A 10,333-nucleotide genomic window follows, 5' to 3' on the forward strand; every position below is an offset into this window, starting at 1 on the left:
ACATGGGCTTACCTGAGTACTGCAGCAGGTGCTACAGGGGAGTGTAGCTGCTATATACCAGCCTGCTCAGGCACAGGTATATGAGGTATATGTATATGATATGGGCTTACCTGAGTACTATAGCAGGTGCTACAGGGGAGTGTAGCTGCAATATACCAGCCTGCTCAGGCACAGGTATATGAGGTATATGTATATGACATGGGCTTACCTGAGTACTGCAGCAGGTGCCTCAGGGGAGTGTAGCTGCTATATACCAGCCTGCTCAGGCACAGGTATATGAGGTATATGTATATGACATGGGCTTACCTGAGTACTGCAGCAGGTGCCTCAGGGGAGTGTAGCTGCAATATACCAGCCTGCTCAGGCACAGGTATATGAGGTATATGTATATGACATGGGCTTACCTCAGTACTGCAGCAGGTGCCTTAGGTGAGTGTATCTGCAATATACCAGCCTGCTCAGGCACAGGTATAGGAGGTATATGTATATGACATGGGCTTACCTGAGTACTGCAGCAGGTGCTACAGGGGAGTGTAGCTGTAATATACCAGCTTGCTCAGGCACGGGTATATGAGGTATATGTATATGACCACAGGTATATGAGGTATATGTATATGACATGGGCTTACCTGAGTACTGCAGCAGGTGCCTTAGGTGAGTGTATCTGCAATATACCAGCCTGTTCAGGCACAGGTATAGGAGGTATATGTATATGACATGGGCTTACCTGAGTACTGCAGCAGGTGCTACAGGGGAGTGTAGCTGTAATATACCAGCTTGCTCAGGCACGGGTATATGAGGTATATGGATATGACATGGGCTTACCTGAGTACTGCAGCAGGTGCTACAGGGGAGTGTAGCTGCAATATACCAGCCTGCTCAGGCACGGGTATATGAGGTATATGTATATGATATGGGCTTACCTGAGTACTGAGCAGGTGCTACAGGGGAGTGTAGCTGCAATATACCAGCCTGCTCAGGCACAGGTATATGAGGTATATGTATATGATATGGGCTTACCTGAGTACTGAGCAGGTGCTACAGGGGAGTGTAGCTGCTATATACCAGCATGCTCAGGCATGGGTATATGAGGTATATGCATATGCTATGGGCTTACCTGAGTACTATAGCAGGTGCTACATGGGAGAGGAGCTGCTATATACCAGCTTGCTCAGGCACGGGTATATGAGGTATATGTATATGACCACAGGTATATGAGGTATATGTATATGACATGGGCTTACCTGAGTACTGCAGCAGGTGCTACAGGGGAGTGTAGCTGCAATATACCAACGTGCTCAGGCACGGGTATATGAGGTATATGTATATGACATGGGCTTACCTCAGTACTGCAGCAGGTGCTACAGGGGAGTGTAGCTGCAATATACCAGCATGCTCAGGCACGGGTATATGAGGTATATGCATATGATATGGGCTAACCTCAGTACTATAGCAGGTGCTACAGGGGAGTGTAGCTGCTATATACCAGCATGCTCAGGCACGGGTATATGAGGTATATGTATATGACATGGGCTTACCTCAGTACTGCAGCAGGTGCTACAGGGGAGTGTAGCTGCAATATACCAGCATGCTCAGGCACGGGTATATGAGGTATATGCATATGATATGGGCTAACCTCAGTACTATAGCAGGTGCTACAGGGGAGTGTAGCTGCAATATACCAGCATGCTCAGGCACGGGTATATGAGGTATATGTATATGACCACAGGTATATGAGGTATATGTATATGACATGGGCTAACCTCAGTACTGCAGCAGGTGCTACAGGGGAGTGTAGCTGCTATATACCAGCATGCTCAGGCACGGGTATATGAGGTATATGTATATGATATGGGCTTACCTGAGTACTATAGCAGGTGCTACAGGGGAGAGGAGCTGCTATATACCAGCATGCTCAGGCACGGGTATATGAGGTATATGTATATGATATGGGCTTACCTGAGTACTATAGCAGGTGCTACAGGGGAGAGGAGCTGCTATATACCAGCCTGCTCAGGCACGGGTATATGAGGTATATGCATATGATATGGGCTAACCTGAGTACTGCATCAGGTGCTACAGGGGAGTGTAGCTGCTATATACCAGCCTGCTCAGGCACGGGTATATGTATATGATATGGGCTTACCTGAGTACTATAGCAGGTGCTACAGGGGAGAGGAGCTGCTATATACCATCCTGCTCAGGCACGGGTATATGAGGTACATGCATATGATATGGGCTTACCTGAGTACTATAGCAGGTGCTACAGGGGAGAGGAGCTGCTATATACCAGCCTGCTCAGGCACGGGTATATGAGGTATATGCATATGATATGGGCTTACCTGAGTACTGAGCAGGTGCTACAGGGGAGAGGAGCTGCTATATACCAGCCTGCTCAGGCACGGGTATATGAGGTATATGCATATGATATGGGCTTACCTGAGTACTATAGCAGGTGCTACAGGGGAGAGGAGCTGCTATATACCAGCCTGCTCAGGCACGGGTATATGAGGTATATGCATATGATATGGGCTTACCTGAGTACTATAGCAGGTGCTACAGGGGAGAGGAGCTGCTATATACCAGCTTGCTCAGGCACGGGTATATGAGGTATATGTATATGACATGGGCTAACCTCAGTACTGCAGCAGGTGCTACAGGGGAGTGTAGCTGCTATATACCAGCATGCTCAGGCACGGGTATATGAGGTATATGCATATGACATGGGCTAACCTCAGTACTGCAGCAGGTGCTACAGGGGAGAGGAGCTGCTATATACCAACCTGCTGGGCATTTCATGGCATAATACTCAGTCCAGTTCTAGTTATGTTACACAGTGCTTGTGTTGCACATTATAAAAAGAACGATCCCTCATCTAAACCGCTGGACACTTTTGATCTACTTGTTTGTGTAGAACTTGCAGCTAGTCACTTTATGACCTTATCGCACATGGATGGATGAGTTCGGCTTCTAAACATCTTTTAACCTATTTTCTTTTGGAATTCCCCATGTGTGACTGCTTATGGCAACCATAATACATTTCCACATGACTCACACACAGGCCTCCCTACTTACCTGGTGGTGCAATAGACTCCTCATTAAAGGGACAGTCAACACCAGAATTTTTGTCTTTTTAAAAGATAGATAATCCCTTAATTATCAGTTCCCCAGTTTTGCATAACCAAGTTATAATAATACACATTTTACCTTTGTAATTACCTTGTATCTAAGCCTCATCAGACTGCCCCCTTATTTGAGTTTTTTTGGCAGACTTGCATTTTAGCCAATCAGAGCTGTCTCAATGGTAAATTCACGTGCATGAGCTCAATGTTATATATATGAAACACCTGAACTAATGCCCCTCTAGTGGTGAAAAACTTTTAAAATGCATTTAGGTTAGAGGCGGCCTTCGAGGTCTAAGAAATTAGCATATGAACCTCCTAGGTTTAGCTTTCAAATAAGAATATCAAGAGAACAAAGCAAAATTGGTGATAAAAGTAAATTGGAAAGTTGTTTATAATTAAATGCCCTATTTGAAACATGAAAGTTTTTTTTTTTTGGACTTGACTGTCCCTTTAAATGATACAACCAGATTTACTACAGTATACATTTTTACTCACCCTAAGCTTTTTGTGGTTGGCTTTGTAGCTTCACCAGCTTCACAATACAATAACCAGAAACCAACCTCACATTAGCTGCCTGTGAGCGGGTTCCCTGGCATTACAGCACCACAAGGAAATCTGGGTATAAACTTTTTTACTAAGCTGAAAAGTGAGGTGCTGTGAATCTCATTTGCTAATCCCTAGCTACAGTACAGCACTGTATATTAAGGAGACTCCTGATGTGATATAAGGGAATTATTTTACATTTACATATTGATGCTGGAAGGTTTATATCACTTATTTACTCACCATAACCTCCTGCATTACTGTTTGTATGACTGTAAAGAGCCTCAGTTTGGCATCTTAAATCACTAAATTACTAAATAAAGTAATCGTGAGGGCAGCGCAGCTCGCTTCCTGCATACTGCTGTTCTTTTTATTGTTCTGCATTTAATGAGCTCCAATTATAAAGCAATTACTGCCCTGCTTCATTCTGTAATGCACACTGGTAATAGTTCTAAATAACTAACGCTGATCGTGCACAGAGGCTACATACATGTAAATGAACTGCCTGGTCTTGTAGACCTCAAATTTAGTTTTTTTTTCTACCCTTTACCTATTCTTTAAAAAAACCTGTATTGTGCTTGAGCAGCGACATTCAGTAGCTGGGTGCTGTGACTAATCAGTAATAACGAGCAATGCTACGGGTCCTAAGCAAAGATAAACAGGGTTAATTAACCAATTGAAAGATAAATGACATTGGTAATTGGCTTCCAACCTCAGTTTATTCCTGAATTTACTTGTGTTATCGTTAGTAGATTTGTTTATATAAAATGCCTTGGTTTAGTTACCAATAAATCGGCAAAATTAAACAAGAGGGCCCACTTACCAGCCCATATGTAGTAGAAGTCTACAACATAACACAATTTTGTCCTAAGCATTTGTGTGAATGGACCAATTATTCGTTTAGTATGATTTTTAAATTACGAATTTAATTGCACACTTTTGTAATATATGCATCTCCTTCCTATACAAAAATGCAGTATACGCCCCTCAAAAAAATCCAAAAAGACAGCATTTCAGCAAGTGTCACCATTTTACCCACCTGGCCTTGTCACCAGCAGCATGGCGCTGCATGCACATTATTCAATACTAAATGTCACCTGTTGTAGTGTTATGAGATGTTGCATTTCTGTTGAACATAGCGTATGCATTATTTCTTCTAACTAATTCCCTTTCTACCCAAGCTGGCGAGAGGCTGGAGGGGATTCAGCTGCAACCAAGATGCAGCCAGGAGATGCGAGAAAACATAGAGAAAATTCTGCAGTTTGTGGCTTCCAAAAAGATCCGCATGCATCAGACCTCAGCTAAAGGTAAGCCAGGCGTCCGTACATACATACAGTTTATACATCCGATTTCCTTATGGGATGCGCCGGTCGCCATTTGTCAGTGAGAAAGTTTAGTGAATTTGTTCATGGAAACAAACATTTCACTTTAGTATATTTAGTAAAGTTATATTGCTTTGAATATACTGTAATATAGATTTCATTTTAAAGGAACATGAAACCCAATTTTCTTTCCTAACATATGGAGAGTCCACAACGTCATTCCAATTACTAGTGGCAATATCACTCCTGGCCAGCAGGAGGAGGCAAAGAGCACCACAGCAAAGCTGTTAAGTGTCACCCCCCCTACCTATAATCCTCAATCATTCTCTTTGCCTCTGTCAATGGAGGAGGTGAAGTTTGGTTTCTGAAGAAAAATTTGAGCTACAATCAAGTTTGGGTTTAGCTGTCTCCATGTCAATCTCTTCAGTAGAGTAGTGGCTTATCAAGACTTATCGGTTAATCTATTTTATGGGTATGAAGGAGTTAACCGTATATCTATGGTTCATTATTAAAATCCCTGGTGTCTTTTATTTATTAAAAATCTGTGGTGTTTGACAATGTAATATGTGTGATAAAACGCATGTCAGTTGTTCATTACGGAATATGAATTCTCTTCAGAGGGCAGACTAAAGGCTGATGTCAGTTGTCTGTTATAGATCGCGTGCTTTACTTAGTTGCGCAGCTTTTTTTTTCTGATATTCAGCTCTGAATTGGAGCGCCGTCGTCTGTGCCTGTGAGACCGACAAGTCTCCTCATGATATAACACATTTGCCTGACAAGATTTTTTCTCCGGAGGGGCAGGTAGGCACCTCAGTTCTGCTGATGTGTAGAGGTCATCTGTTAGGGGTCTTTATTTTGGGCGCAATATCGCTCTGTGAAATTTAAAGTGACAGCGTTACTGTTCTGAAGAGGATTTTTTTTTTTTAAAGTGACAGTAGTCTTAAATTAAAATATTTTCTTTTGTTCTCAATTTTTTGGGGGACTATTTTTAATTGATAATATGGATATGGATCAAGACTCCTTCCCTTGTGACAAATGTTTTTTATGCCTAGAGGCACAATTTTTTTTGCCTATGCAATTTTGTGCTGCTTGCTTAGCTAGAACACTTCAACGTAAAGCTAAATTGTTGCCCTCTGAGCCCAATGTCTCTCATGATGATGCTGTTGAGGCAATGCCACAGCTTTCTCCTCAAACGTCCCAAGCCTTAATGGCGTTGCATACAGTGCCCTGCAGTTCCTCTCAGCCTCCAGGAGGAGTTTATGTGCCATCAGATTTTGCGGCACAGATATCTTCTGCGATATCTGCAGAATTATCTGCTTTTTCCCTTGTTGGGGAAGCACAAGAGGACATCTATAAAATTTTGTGTAAGGTGTCTGTTTCGTCTGCTGCTTCGCAGGTTGTCCTCCCCTTATAAGTCTGATAAAGGGAGGATACCTTGGTAGCCTCTGCGGGTGAAATCTCAGATTCGGACAGTATAATTCCTTTATCTGAAAATGAAGATGTAAACTTCAGATTTAAGCTTGAACATCTTTGTGTATTGTTAAATGAGGTATTGGCTACTTTGGACGACTCTGATACATCTGTCATTGTCAACCATAAGAAATCTAGTAAACTTAATAAATACTATGATTATCCTGCCTTTGTGGAGGTGTTTCCTGTTCCAGACCGTGTGTCTGAGATTATTTCACAGGAATGGGAGAAGCCAGGGATTCCTTTCTCCCCGTCTCCCATATTTAAAAAGATGTTTCCTGTTGCTGACTCCATTAAGGATTCATGGCGCTCGGTGCCTAAAGTATAAGGGGCTATTTCTACTCTGGCTAAGAGAACTACGATCCCTATAGAGAATAACTGTTCCTTTAAGGATCTTATGGACAAGATGCTGGAGTCTTATTTGAAAAAGATGTATGTTCATCAGGGTCTGCAATGGCAACCTGCAGTTTGTATTGCCACAGTAGCTAGTGCAGCATCTTATTGGTGTGATGCCTTGTCTGAATCAATTTTAGAAGAGACTCTATTGGAGGAGATCCAAGATAGGCTTAAGACTCTCAAACTGGCCAATTCCTATATCTCTGATGCTAATATGCAACTTATTAGACTGGGAGCCAAGATGTCTGGTTTCACTGTCCTAGCCCACAGGGCTTTGAGGCTAATATCTTGGTCAGCTGATGTTACCTCCAAGTCCAAGGTTCTGGTGCTTCCTTACAAGGGTAAGGCCTTATTTGGACCTGGTCTGGCAGAAATTCTTTCTGATATTACGGGTGGAAAAGGGTCTTTTCTACCACAAGACAAGAAGAACAGACCTAAAGGACGTCAAAGTAATTTTTGTTCCCTTTGTAACCTCAAAGGTCAAAAATCGTCCTCTCCCTCTTCCAAGAAGGAGCAGTCCAAGTCTTCTTGGAAGCCCAATCAGTCTTGGAACAAGGGGAAGCAATAAAAAAAAACCTCAGCTGAGTCTAAGTCAGCATGAAGGGTCGGCCCCCAGTCCGTGATCAGATCAAGTTGGGGGCAGACTTTCCCTGTTTTGTCAAGTGTGGATACGAGATGTCCCAGATCCTTGGACTGTGTACATAGTATCTCAGGGTTACAAAATAGAATTCAAAACTTTCCCTCCCAGGGGCAGGTTCCAGCTCTTAAGATTATCTGCAGACCAGGTAAAAAGAGAGGCATTCTTGAATTGCGTTCAACCCATTTTAGATCTAAAGTGCATCAACAAGTTTCTCAGGGTACCATCCTTCAAAATAGAAAACATTCAGTCCATTCTTCCTTTGGTCCAAGAGGGAAGGATGCATATCTTCATGTTCCCATCCACAGGGATAATCGCAAGTTTCTGAGATTCGCCTTTCTAGACAAATACTTTTAGTTTGTAGCTCTCCCCGTCTAACCTTGCCACAGCTCCAGAATTTTCTCAAAGGTTCTGGGGGCTCTCTTGGCAGTGATCAGGTCCTGGTGAATTGCAGTGGCATCCTATCTGGACGACATATTGGTTCATGCGCCATATTTTCAACAAGCAAACTCTCATACAGAGATCTTGTTGTCTTTTCTACTTTCCCACGGATGGAAAGTGAATCTGGAGAAGAGTTTCCTTGTTCCAGCTTCAGGGTGGTTTTCTTAGGGACCGTAATAGATTCTCTATCTATGAAAATGTTTCTGACGGAAGTCAGAAAATCCAAAATTCTTTCCACTTGCCTCTCTCTACAGTCTACTGTTCGGCCATGAGTAGATTAATGTATGGAGGTAATTGGTCTGATCTGTCTCAGAGGATAGACCTAGACCAGTCGACAAGAGACTCTCCTGTGGTGGCTTTCTCAGGAACATCTGTCTCAGGGCACATGTTTCCGGGGGCCTTCCTGGGTGATCGTGAATATGGACGCCATCCTGCTAGGCTGGGGAGCTGTCTGGGACTCATTAAAGGCGCAAAGGACTATGGACTCGAAAGGAGTCTGCTCTCCCCATAAACATCTTGGAGTGGAGAGCCATTTACAATGCTCTGATGGCTTGGCCTCAATTGTCCTTAGCCTGGTTTACCAGGTTCCAGTCAGACGACATCACCTCAGTGGCTTACATCAACCACCAGGGAGGAACTCTAAGTTCCTTAGCCATGAAGGAGGTGGTTTGGATTATTCAGTGGGCGGAAGCTCACAATTGTTGTCTATCTGCCATCCACATTCCAGGAGTGGACAACTGGAAGCGGATTTCCTGAGCAAACAGACATTTCATCCCGGGGAGTGGGCTCTCCATCCAGAGGTGTTCTCCAAGTTAACCCTCAAATGGGGAAGGATGCCTCTGAGGAAGGACCTTCTAACTCAGGGTCCATTCCTCTATCCAAATCTTGTTTCTCTGAAGCTTACTGCTTGGAGATTGAACGCTTAGTTCTGGCTAAGCCGAGGTTTTTCTGAGTTTGGTCATTGAGACCATGCTGCAGCTTGAAGCCTGTTACTCATAAAATTCAGGCCCTGGTCAGAATCAGAGAGTTGCCATTTGTCTGTTACTTGTAGCATTTCACTTGTCCTAACATATCACCCCTATGAAGCGCCTCCATTTCTTCTTTTTCATATATCTCTAGTATCGTTATGGGACTCAGGATCCCTATCATTGGAGAGCTGAATCGCTGGCTCACTTATTCCACTCTGACCAGCCTGTATATCCAATGGATTTTGGTTTGTGGATCACCTTCTGATTAAAGGAACATTACATTGCACATTTTTTTCATACAAGGACATAATTTATGCTATTCCCTGATCCAACACCTTGTGGACTTTCTTCAAACTGTGCACAATTGTGTTTTTATTTTTACACTTTCTAATGTTGTAGTGATTATTAATACACTACCTTATTACTATTAATTTTTCATCTTGTTATTGAGTTTGTCCACATTGTATCTAATCTATATCACCTAGATTGGATATTGTTACAGTTACACCATATTCACTACATGTTGCACACTTTTACTGTTGCATCTTACATTGTAGCACTTTATATTAACACTTCTTGTAGTGTTATATAATCGTTTTTTCACACCATATTAGCCACATATATTCACATATGCGCATATATTTTTAGGTATGTGCATGTGTATATTTATTTAGATATATTAGGTTCTTTGTGTTTGTCTCACATACCGGTATCACTGAATATTGGTGAGCGCTCCCTAGTTTGTTATAGTACGCCGTTGGTACTCCATCTTGTGCACTCCCTAAAGTGGTTTTGGATAGAAATATTAATAAGGAAATTGTTGTTCCTTCTCTCCTTGTCTGTTGCACAACTTGGATGTTGTGCATGCTCTAAAATTCTATCTACAGGCGACTAAGGATTTTTGCCAGTCTTTAGCCCTGTTTGCTTTTTTTCTCAGGAAAGCGTAAGGGTCAGAAGGCTACTGCTTCTTCTCTTTCCCTCTGTTTGAGAAGTTTGATTTGTTTGGCTTATGAGACTGCTGGTCAGCAGCCTCCTGAGATAATTACGGCTCATTCCACTAGGGCTGTCTCCTCTTCTAGGGCTTTCAAAAATGAAGCTTCTGTGGAACAGATTTGCAAGGCTGCAACTTGGTCCTCTCTGCATACTTTTTCCAAATTTTCCAAATTTGATACTTTTGCCTTGGCTGGGGCCTCTTTTGGGAGAAATGTTCTTCAAGCGATGTTGCCTTCTGTTTAGGTCTGCCGGTCTTGTTCTTCCTCCCTTTTCATTCCGTGTCCTCTAGCTTTGGCCACTAGTAATTGGAATGACGTTGTAGACTCTCCATATCTTAGGAAAGAAAACAAAATTTATGCTTACCTGATAAGTTTCTTTCCGGATATGGAGAGTCTACGACCCCACCCTTAAGATTATACAGTATTTTTTTTACTAAAC

Source organism: Bombina bombina, chromosome 8 (assembly GCF_027579735.1).
Source record: "Bombina bombina isolate aBomBom1 chromosome 8, aBomBom1.pri, whole genome shotgun sequence".
Taxonomy (NCBI): domain Eukaryota; kingdom Metazoa; phylum Chordata; class Amphibia; order Anura; family Bombinatoridae; genus Bombina; species Bombina bombina.